Genomic DNA, 12,466 nt, shown 5'->3' with positions numbered 1-12,466 from the left:
ATTGCACAGACTCTCATTATAGCTTTTAACATTAGAGCTTTTGCTTCTCAATACCCATTCTTTTCCAGTTCGTAATCGCTACTACCTTCCGTTCCTAATATTATACTGGTTATACTTTTGCTCGTTAGCGTTTTATAACCTTTTAATAACCATGCCAACCTTAGTATCACGAATGTGTTTCCATTCCGAATACTACCACAACTTTATTACTCCTTTTTCAGCTGTTTCTATTTTCGAAAGCTTAATCCTTCATATAGAAGTAAAAGAATTTATTGAGAGATCACTATGATCATGAACACTTGTTATATCGCATAGTTAGTACAGAAGGTGGCCAGCATTTAGTACTTGACAAGCAATTAAACAATAGATGGTATCCTACTAGGCTTCTATCACACAGATAGATAGTCATTCGGCAATACCTCCCCTTTCTGGAAGGGTTGTTCTTCTCAGCTTACATAAAATGAAAAGAAGAGAAAAGAACGAATTGAAGAGAATTGTATATATGAAAAAATATACTGCCACAAAATATCTGGCTTGGAACCTACCTCTGAACTATAGAGGTTTATCATAGGAGAACAAAACATATATGTATTCATATCAACATCAAGTATTATAGCATCGCATTTCACATGCCTAAATATTTTCGCCATTCCGCCCATCATTCTATGGACCCATGCTCTTCCTCGAGCTTATACACAATCACCTTTGAAACTCCCTCGACATCGAAAATCGAATCTGGGATCTCATTCTAGACATCATCGTTATTAGAATTCTATGCTTGCACCGCAACCTTCCTCATATAGTAATACGACTCTCTTTTCATAAGAAGGAATAAATATTCAATAGGTAGATACTCTACTTAATTAGTCTATCAATGATAACTTATACATTACCACGACCCGATTAGTGGTACTCAATCTCAACATCCATTCCAATACAACTCTCATGGTTGTAATCAGCTCATTACTCGCAGAATCATTGCTGCATTACTATGGTCCACCACTGACCTACTGTCGTCATTCACTTTCCATGAAATCTTAATATCTAACCATACAGAGTCCATACATGTCATATCAAATCCTTCTAAGGAGGTAACATAATCACCATTCATAATTCATGAAGAACACTCCTTATCCTGCCATACATACATGACATGAAGCAGATAAAATTGCAGAAGAGTTTCAATCAAAGCAACGATAGCAGGTTAATACCATTCTTAATCATATGCCTTCGATAGAAGACTTAACTCAAAGGTTCGTCTAGTTCTTTTTGAAATATTGTCCTGGATTATTCTCAAGATAGTACCTTCTGAGATAGATAGCCCGCTCATGGCGATTACACGAATTAAACCTTTACCAACTACTATTACGGTTGGGTATTGCATAGTCATCAGAAGGAATGTCAATCTTCCAAACCATAATACAACCTGCATAGCTTTAACCATCATCACTGTATTCCTTTGGCACAAGCACCTATAATTATCCTCTTACCTTTAAAGTGTCGGCCACCTCTTTGGCCTTTCCTGATAGTAAAATTTCCTTACAGTCAATGTCATTTTAACCACCTCCAAATAAATTTTCTACCTTATTTCAATCACAGCTTATGTGAAGATGTTTTCCTTAAAATCTGATGAGTAAAAAAAAATATTACCATTTTTCCATAAGTTATTGCCTCAGTCTTTAGAGGTTAATCACTGTCACGACTGACTCTCAATTATAATTAGAACATCTTTTTATCTTAAGTCCTAATTGCCCTGAACAACGTCGACCATTACTGGTTCGATCCATACCTTCTCGTGGTTTAACACGTGCCCCACTTGGCATCATTATAATTACGTCATATTTCCTTTATCAACATTTCTATTTTTGAGAATTTTGAATATTACCTTTCTCCTTGTAAAACCTCTAAGGTTATCCTTGAATCGTTCCTCCTGTATTCCCTAGATACAGGGCATATCAAGATACCATTTATTAATACCAGAATCATTGTCTATATACTTCTGAAAAATTTCTCCACTGATTCTTAAAGGTTGTTATTACCTTAATCCTTTCCAATTCATACTGTCAAAACTCACACTATCCCTATTAAGGGTAAAATTCCAACCTTTATGCATTCCCCGAGGATTCATTTTAAGTTACCGATGTTCTATCCTTAATTCCACCTTTAAAAGGTACATGCATCCTTCCATGGATAAATCAAGTCATATATCCCTGATAAGGGTATCTTATTCAATCATTCCCACCTCGATAGTATATGCCTAATTTCACAATAACATCTGTATTCAAAATGAGGTCAATCAATATGGCCTCCAAAAGATAAGAATGGTTATCCGCTTTTCTTGCCTGATTCAGTAATGATAACAGTGATGTTCTAGAAGATGTTTGTCGTGTTCAACGTGAACCTTTTAGTTCTAACTACTCATTTACCTCTTTTATTTATCTCAACAGTCATCTCAATGTTGGGATATCTTTCATACCTGGCGTCTCCCTTTCTGGGTATCATGCCCCCGGTCTTACACTTCACATTCTTGAAGGTCACTTCCTTCATCCAATTTTCCTAATTTCTTACTTTCTTGTCTCCTCAGTCCATCCGTGTTTCCTTATTAATCAATCGATCTATCTCAAATTTTCATCGAATACTGTCAACTTCAAGGGAATTAACTTTACATATCGCTTACGCCTTCAAACCTTGAATTTATCTCATGACCAGTCACCATCGCGCTGATGATGACACACTTCTCTATATTTATTGCAAGGGTTTCTTAGGGTTTCCCATACCTAACTCCCTTATCACTTCTCAACTCTATTTCCTTTATATCCCTTTATACTCCTTCCCTTTTCAGTCTTTTATTTTCGTTTCCATTATAACCATTACATGAACCAACACAACATAAGCATTGATTTCAAACATCCCGTCATTCTGAATTCGTGTCCTCAGAACGAATCTTGACAACTTTTATAACTTAGATTCATAATTCATCATACTCGTCCGCTTTTGTTCTGGCTCTAAAGCTTTTACACTACCTCCATAACCTTGGGAAGTACTTTCCCGAAAATAATTGTCTGAACTTTAATCAGTTTATTATAACCTCCGGCTCCGTGCCTTTCTTGGCCTTTCACCAACGGATGGCCTCTCTCTTACGGGGGTAAGTGACAAAAATAGTCTTTTGTGCTTCGTCAATCATTTAGAATCTCAAATAATTCCTATATTTCCTTTAGCCAGACTCTTGCCTCGACTGGGTCAAACTGTTCCTTGGAACTCTGAGAGCTTAGCGACTTAAAGGTCATGAAAGGATTTCCTACCGCATTGTTTCCTTAAGGTGGTGGTTGGGAATAAAAGTATAAGTTCTGTTTAGACAGGTCCATGAATTTCCATATAGGAGTACCGTCTCGGGTCTCCTTATCTTGCTCGACTTCTATTTTCTCAGTATGAAATGTTTCATCCTTCTCCCATACTTGGGGTTATCTTATACGTTAAAATCCTCATTTTCCACTTCATTATGTTATGGGTTCCTTCTATCTTGATGGCGTCCTCCCTGACTATCACATTCAGGGTTTGCCCTAAATCTTATTCCTTGAACTATGACTTTCATCTAGGATCTCATCTTTAAGCTCTTAAACATTGGGAACCCAAATTCTATAGGAATACCTCATTATTCCCTTATCATCTTTCTCGGTATTAATCTCATATCTATTTGTTGGCTCTCTGCCTTCATTCATCACTTTTTCTGGTACAATATGTTCTTTTCCAATAATTCGGTCTGTCTTGCAATCTCAAACAGCTTTTCGGTACCGGCTCCGGTTACCTTCACTTCTATTTCCATTTTCTCAAAATCTCTTATAAACTCTCTCAAAGACATTATCATCTTGAGTCTCTCCTTTTTACTAAGGGCATCAGCCACTACATTGGCTTTCCCCGAATGATAAAGAATCTCATAATCGTAATCCTTGATTATCTCTAACCACCTCATTTGGCGCATGTTGAGCTCTTTCTGCGTGAAAATGCACTAGAGCACTTATGGCTTGTGTAAATCTCGTACTTCTCTCCATACAAGTAGTGCCTCCAATATTTAGGGCAAAACTATTGCCACGAGCCCAAGCTCATGGGTGGGGATATCGAATTTTATATTCCCTTAATTGTCTTGATGCGTACGCGATTACCTTGTTGTGCTGTATAAGAAGCACCCTAATTCCTTATGCGAAGCGTCACTACACATCACAAAATCTCCTTTTCCATCCGACAACGCCATCATAGGGGTCGTCACCAATCTTTGCTTCAGTTCTTGAAAGTTGTTCTCGTATTTCTCTGTCCATTCAAACTTCTCAGTCTTACGAGTAAGACGCGTTAAAGGGGGCTACTATCTTTACAAACTTGAACGAACCTCCGATAGTGACCGACCAATTCTACCTCTGGTAGTCGACCTAACCATGGTCATCAATTCATCAGTGGTCCTTTATTCATTCTTGTCAGGATCCTCCATGGGATCCTCCTCAGCAAGTATCCCTTCTAGGACAATATCCTCAACATGAACATCATCCGATCCCGCGTTAGGATGCTCTATCGGATCCATAATCTGATCTCCAATAAGAAATAAAACATCATCGCGTTGTTGCTCCTCAACCTCAGGGTTCAGAGTCCCGCTACCATATACGATAACGAACTACGCTTCTATCACGATATTTATAAGGGTTCCCATAAGGGTTTTTACTGTCAGTACTACGTTAGGTAGCCCGACTAGGAACTTGGCAAGAGTTCTTATTATCTTAGTGAACTTATTATCTTAACGTCACATCATCTTTGAGGTTTATAACGCTTAGCTCTGATACCACTTCTGTAACACCCCCAAATCCGGGGTCGGGGATCCGGGTTGTCATGAGTTCCATTTCCCTTAATAACACCCAATCTTAATAAATAATCAACTACTCTGTACTGTGACCCCACAATAAACACACACACCACACGTTATAGTCTCAGAGATGAACACTCAAAAATAACACAAGTCCTTATATTCCACAATTATAAACCGTTACACCTTAAAAAGGTTCTGAATAAATTTACATATTCCTTGCCATTATTACAATTCATATTATACATAAGTCTGGTTCATCAATAGTTGAAAACCTAGCCTATTGGTAGCTCCTACCTCAGCTACGGCGGCATCAACGCTTTCAGAAGACTGCATAACGTTTTCTAACCGCTTGCAAATCGGGAGCTTGGTCCTGTTTATCTTTTCTATCTGTTGTTGTGTGATGAAAGAAGAAAGCAAGGGTGAGCAGCAAGCCCACCAAAATAATATGTATAATGATTAACAATATATGAGCCTTCTCATAGTACTCATGAAAGTCTTGGTCAAAAGAAATGAACCAAGTTTGATATCTTAATGCGATGAAGTCACAAAATATTCAGTATATATACATATATACTTTTCAAAATCTTGGAAGTCCTCTTCCATGCATAATATACACAGAGTTCCAGTTTATAACTATATAAAAATATCGTTGCAAGGTGATCTCATATATCTACCCTTGTCTCAACGTTTTTCTGAAAATCTTTGATATGCATAAGATAATCATTAACTAGATATAAGTTGAAAATATGAAGTTACAAGATGCCCCAATATACTTATATCGTTTCCAATTATTACTTGAACTACCACCGTTCAAGTTATAATCAGTTCAAAAGTTCATCACATAGATGAGACTACAAGACAAGATTTGAATAGATTCAATCTTTGAATATTATTATAAATAATGAAGTTACGAGATACTTCATTAAATCCCGATATATATATACACCTATATATATACATTTCATACACTCCTTGAAAACCTCTGTTATGAAAATTATAAACAGAGTTGCAATATCCAATGAATTTGGAAAGGAGAAAACCTTGGCATAAACCTGATATCTTGCTGATCAGGCAAAGATACCAATAAGTAACCTTTTCTACTAGTAGATGGACGAATTCCCCACTGGTCATCACCCTGGCCGCAATAGGACCTTATGCTGGACTACCACTCAGCCACTTACGCATTTGATGGACTCCCACTGAGCCACTTACACTTTCATGGACGCCCACTGAGCCCATGTTGCTTATGCCGACTCAAATAGATGAACTTACTTCCTGAACGATGGGCAAGTAATCAAGATGTTTTCTCAAAACAGCAACCTCGTTGCGAATGTAAAATACACCACTGAGCCGGATCCCTCAAGTTTTGAACGAGTATTTAAATCTCCTTTAAAAGGAAGATCTTAAATATAAAAATGAGTTTTGGGATCCGCTCTAACTTTTAAAAATCATTTTGAAGACTCGAAAATACTTTAAAGAGTGTTTGGAGTAATGCTGATTTAATGAAACAAATCAGTCCCAATATATTAGAAAATATCTGAATATTATTATTTAAATAATATTCCCATAAAGAATAATCTTTATAAAAATAATTGAAGTAGAAGTTGTAAAACTTATACTTTAAATGAGTATTAAATAACCAAAGATATACTTATACGAAAGTACTATCTTTATTTGAATAATCAAAGATAAGTTTGATTATCGACACCTTATTCTTTAATAAAATAAAGAATATATCTCAGCAAATAATCGGAGTCATAGATCCTCAAATGAATATTCAAATAATATTCATTAAATAATATAAACTGAGTCATAAACCCTCGAATGAATATTCAAATAATATTCAATAAATAATATAAAGGAGTCATAAGCACTCGAATTAATATTCAAATAATAAAAGAAAAGGAGTCATAAGTCCTCGAATGAATATTCAAAATAATATTCATTTAATAAAATAAAGAAGTCATAAGCCCTCGAATGAATATTCAAAATAATATTCATTTAATAAAATAAAGAAGTCATAAGCCCTCGAATGAATATTCGTAATAATATTCATTGAATAAAATAAAGGAGTCATAAGCCCTCGAATGAATATTCGTAATAATATTCATTAAATAAAATAAAGGAGTCATAAGCCCTCGAATGAATATTCGTAATAATATTCATTAAATAAAATAAAGTTATCGAATAAACCTTAATCGATTAATAGTTTTAAAAACTATATCAATATATATAAATATATATTATACTCGGGAGTCTCGCCTCCCGGTTTTAGAAAAAGTTCACATTTTGATCCCCTATACTAAGGGTATACGCAAATACCGCTTATCTCTAGCATAGGTATTATGCAACGAATAAGCATTTGAACCAACAGATATATAAATCAAGAATACGAAATAGGCATGCATATATACCATATCACATGCTACAATATATCACAAGAATTTGCTAATAACAAATATGCATTTATCACAAGTCACTTGTAAATCTATACTCTAACTACCTTAGACTCTAACGCTCGCTTTGCGCTTACTGATTCTCTTAAGTCACTCGAGTACCCTCGGCTCCACCATTTTTTATAATTTAACCATTACAAGTTTTAAGGCGATTCCTTCGCTAGTGTCTTACCAACTGCCTAAAACTCTTACTATAATTGTTTCATACACTAATTAACCCTTTTTGGTCTTTAACCTATGTTTCAAAGTAAGGCGAGGGGAAAAGTTTCGTTCGCGAAACGCCGTTACTTAAAACGGTCGTTTCTCCTAAACCGTACATCGGAATCAAACGAACTACATATCAAAACGAAGCTCGTAACATGAACTATCTAAAAATGGCAATGGTCATAATCTAGCAGGGAGTTCTCGGGTCCAAATATTATGAACAAAAGCAGTCTAAAGTAAATCGGACATTACGACGGCTATGTTTACGCGATTACCAATGTTTAAACTACTCCAATTAACCACCAACCAACTCATAACCATCAATACAATAAAACTTCACCTAAACCATACCACATCAGTCCATAATCTCCAAGGTTTTCAACTCAAACAACCACAATCAAGACCTATGAACTATAATCAAGCTTCAATTACCAAAATACTTCCAAATCAAACCAAACTACTAATAATCACAATCCATGCTTCTCATTTCACAAAACCAACCATTAAACTTACTAACAAATAAAGTAAAGGCTAGGGTTTGAAGTTTATACCTTCCTTGGGAGGTGTTAAGTTGCTAGGAAGCCTTAGGGAGCCTCCTACAAGCTTGATCTTTCCAAAGAAATCAAGAACACAAAGTTAGGCTTTGAAGTTTCTAAAAGTCCGATTTAAAGAACTGTAAAAATGAGGGTCTTACCATGATTATTTGGACGAGACTTGTGAACAAGAGTTGTAGGCCATCTCAATACCTTTCCAACGAGCTATAGAACACAATATTTGAGTGAGAAATGAAGGAGATACAGCAGTTTTAGTGTGCTGGTTCTGTTTTGGCCGAGAGCAATGGAAATGGGGGAGGAAATGGTTTTGCTTTCTTGTGTTGGTGGAATAATGTGGTGGATAATGATGGGTTGTCTTGATATTTTGCTAGGTTAATAATAAAAAAAGGAGTTAGTGGAAGATGATCTCATCATTTGCCATGTGTTGGTGATTTGTGGTGAGATGAGATCATCCCTAGTTAACTATATAATTAACTAGCCATTCCCTTCCTAACTATAACTTGGTTTCTTGTTTGATCAACCATCCACTTACCTTGCCACTTGCAAAGGTATTTACAAGAGTCGTTATTCATTACTTTGTCCGGTTATCACTCAATCTCGTTGATCGTTTGGTTAAATACCTTAATGGTTTTATTGATAAAATCTTCTTGGTATTTTTAATACCTAAATTAATTCTCATTTATAATCCTTGAATTTAAAATCCTTCATCTTAATATTAATTCCTTAAATCCCTTAATGTCTGGTGGAAATCTCGGGGAAAAATAAAAGTGCTCGTTTTCAAAATCCGACAGCTTTTACATACACTTATTTTCTTTATGGAATACTAATACGATCTTAGAATTTCCATAACAGTACTCCTATATATCGTGGTCTGATAATTTTTCTTAATCAGCATTGTCAGCAAAAGTTACTATTCATCCGGGTTTCAAAAATCTCCAAAAATTGGGGTTATTACAACTATCTTCCAGAATCAGATACTGATGATTCATCATCAAATCCGGATGATGATACTGATTCTGAAGCTGATGAGAACATGACAGATTATGATGTCATGTAGATGGCTGTTATGATGGTTAAGGGTGTCAAGAGAATTCAATTCAGGAAGTCTCAAAAGAATAGAAGATTCAGGAAGAAGTTTACTGGAGGAGAAAGGAAGCCTTCTAGAAGAAGAGAAGGAAAGGATTGGAAAGTTGGAAAAGTTGACAGGTCAAAGATCAAGTGCTACAACTATAATGAACCTGGCCACTTTACTACTGAATGCAGAAAGTTAAGAAATGACAAAGGGAAGAACAAAGCCTTGATCACATCAAGCAAGGATTGGATGGGCTCTACAGACTCTGAAAATGAAGGAACAAACTATGCACTGATGGCTAGTTTTGATAATCCTGCTTCTCCTGATTCCAAGGTATCAACATCTTTCTTTTCTTTTGATACTGAGGATATATCTGAATTGAAATCTATTCTTAAGTCTCTGCATGGAAATTTTAAGAATAAGACTCTAGAGAATAATAGGTTGTTTACTGAAATTGAGATCTTAAAATCTAGGAATGATCAGTTAGAGTCTGACTTAACAAATCAGATTGAATTGCAAAAAGAATGTGAAAAGGCTAAACATACTGTAAAGATACTTGAGCCTAGGTACAATATGTTGGAAAAAGATTTAGAAAATGAGAGAAAAACCCTTAAAGCCTGGACTGATTCAGGCAAAAAAGTTCATGAGATGATCTCTAAGAAAAAATGGAAAGAATGTCTTGGCTATTAAAATGGAATTAAAGATGTTGACAATGAAAATGAAATTACCCTTAAGACTCATGTTAAGTTTATTTCTTCAGAAGATAATGAACCCAAATCAACTTTTGAGAAGGGTTCAACCTCTATATATCAGGAAAATAAAGTAAATGATAAAACTCAAAGTGAGGAAAACAAAGAAATCATTAAGACTGTCAAGAAAGAAAAGAACATAGGACTTTTGTCTAAAGGACAATTGAAAAAGAAATTATCTGAAGTTACTGATAAACCTCAGATAAAGAGTCCAAATAGAAACAGGAATGGTAAACAAGGGGTTTCTAAAGATTCCAACTATAAGGTTGCTCCCAATGCTCCTAGAAAAACTTGTTTTAACTGTGGTAATACTAATCATCTTGCTATTGATTGCAGGAGGAGTAAGAAAAAGAAAACTGCTATTCCTGAATCTGATGTTAATGGGTAGATTAGCATTTTAAAAACCACAAAATCCTTGTTTTCATTGAGGTAGTAGTTGGCATTCAATTTACACTTGTAGTTCTTATCATAAGCTGTATCACAATTTCTATGAACCTTTGCCAAAATTCAATAAAACTGCTAATGTGTTTAATATTGCCAGTTCTACTAAATCTACTTCTGATAAGACAAATTCTATCAAAGGGAAAACTGTCAGAATTGATTCTAAATCTTACAAACTTAAGTTGTTCAAAATAAGGGCCCAACAAGTGTGGGTCCTTAAAAATACTTCTAATTAATCATCTCTCTGATTGCAGGGTAACAGGAAAAATGTTCTTGTCTTGGACATTGGATGTTCTGGACATATGACTGAAAATAAAACCCAGTTGTCATAATTTGAGAGGAAGGCTGGCCCGGATGTATCTTTTGGGGATGGAAACATTGGACACACTCTGGGATATGGAAACTTGATAATTGGAAAGGTGGTAATAGAAAATGTGGCCTTGGTTGAAGGATTAAAGCACAACCTACTAAGCATCAGTCAATCTCTGACAAAGGTTATCATGTGGTGTTCTATGACTCACACTGTGAAGTTGTTCACATCAAGACAAAGAAAGTTGTCTTGAAATGATACAGACATGGTAACATATATGAAGCAAGGCTGCATGAAGGTCTTGAGAAGGAAGCTACTTGCCTTATCTCTAAGGCATCAATAGATGAAAGCTAGAATTGGTACAAGAAACTCTCACATCTCAACTTCAATTCTATCAATGAACTTCCCAAGAAGGAGCTAGTAAGAGGATTACCAAATATGCTATACTCATCTGATGGTCTTTGTGATGCTTGCCAAAAGTTCAAACAAAGAAGAGTATCCTTCAAAAGCAAAACAGAATTCTCCATTACTGAACCATATCATATGCTACACTTGGATCTCTTTGGACCAGTGAATATAATGTCTATCAACAAGAAAAGGTACAACTTGTAATTGTTGATGATTTACTAGATATGCCTGGGTTTGTTTTCTACACAGGAAGGATGAAACTCCAAAAATTCTTCTGGAACATGTAAAGCAAATTGAAAATGAAAAAAAATTCAAAGTGAAATTCTGAGAAGTGATAATGGCACTGAGTTCAAGAACTCAAAGATAGAGGAAGTCTGCAAGTACAAAGGTATACAACAACAATTCTCATCTCCTGGTACAACTCATAAAAATGGTGTTGTTGAGAGGAAAAACAGAACCTTGATTGAAGCTGGCAGGACTCTGCTAGAAGAAGCCAAATTACCCACTTACTTCTGGGCTAAAGCAGTGAACACAGCTTATCATGCTCATAACATCACCCTGATAAACAGATATGGTGTAACTCCCTATCAGATGCTGAAAGAAAAGAAGCCAAGTCTGAAACATCTCCATATATTTGGATGTAAGTGCTTTATTCTGAGAACTCACACTGATCAGCTAGGAAAATTTGAATCAAAAGATGATGAAGGAATCTTTGTTGGTTACGTACCATCAAGAGCATACAAAGTTTTCAATCTGAGAATAAATAATGTGGTTATCTCTATCAATGTTTCTTTTGATGATAGAAAGATTCCTGGTTTTGAAGAAGACTCTCATGAAATTTTGATCTTTGCAAATAAAAATGCACTGTTGGACACTGCATTAGTCTCTAATAAATCATCAATCACTGATGATCTAAATCCTGATACTCCTTCAGATCCTGAAGATGATCAATGTACTAATGAACCTGCACATGTTGAGGGAGAGCAACTGCAAGGTTCAACTGACAGAAAAACACAGAAGAATCAACTCAAGGTTCTTCTCAATCTGGTCAGACATAATCCAATGCTGATTCAATATCAGGTGAGCATGAGTCAAGTGTTAATACTTCATCAGGAGATAACAGCACTGACTCATGGGGAGCCTCAAATGCATTTGATGAGGCATATGATTCAGGGGGAGCATCTAGCTCCAGAAGGACATTTCCTTATGCCAGAAAATGGACCAAAGATCACACTCCTGATCTGATCATTGGAAATCTTGATCAAGGTATAAAGACAAGAAGTGCAACTCAAAATGAATATCTCTATCACAATCTACTTTCAAAAGAAGAGCCAAAGAAAGTAGAAGATGCACTTAAGGATACAGGCTGGGTCATAGCTATGCAAGAAGAGTTGAATGAGTTTGAAAGAAATGAAATCTGGAA

The sequence above is a fragment of the Apium graveolens genome, chromosome 11, assembly GCF_009905375.1.
Source record: "Apium graveolens cultivar Ventura chromosome 11, ASM990537v1, whole genome shotgun sequence".
Taxonomy (NCBI): Eukaryota; Viridiplantae; Streptophyta; class Magnoliopsida; order Apiales; family Apiaceae; genus Apium; species Apium graveolens.
This window is presented reverse-complemented; position numbering follows the sequence as displayed.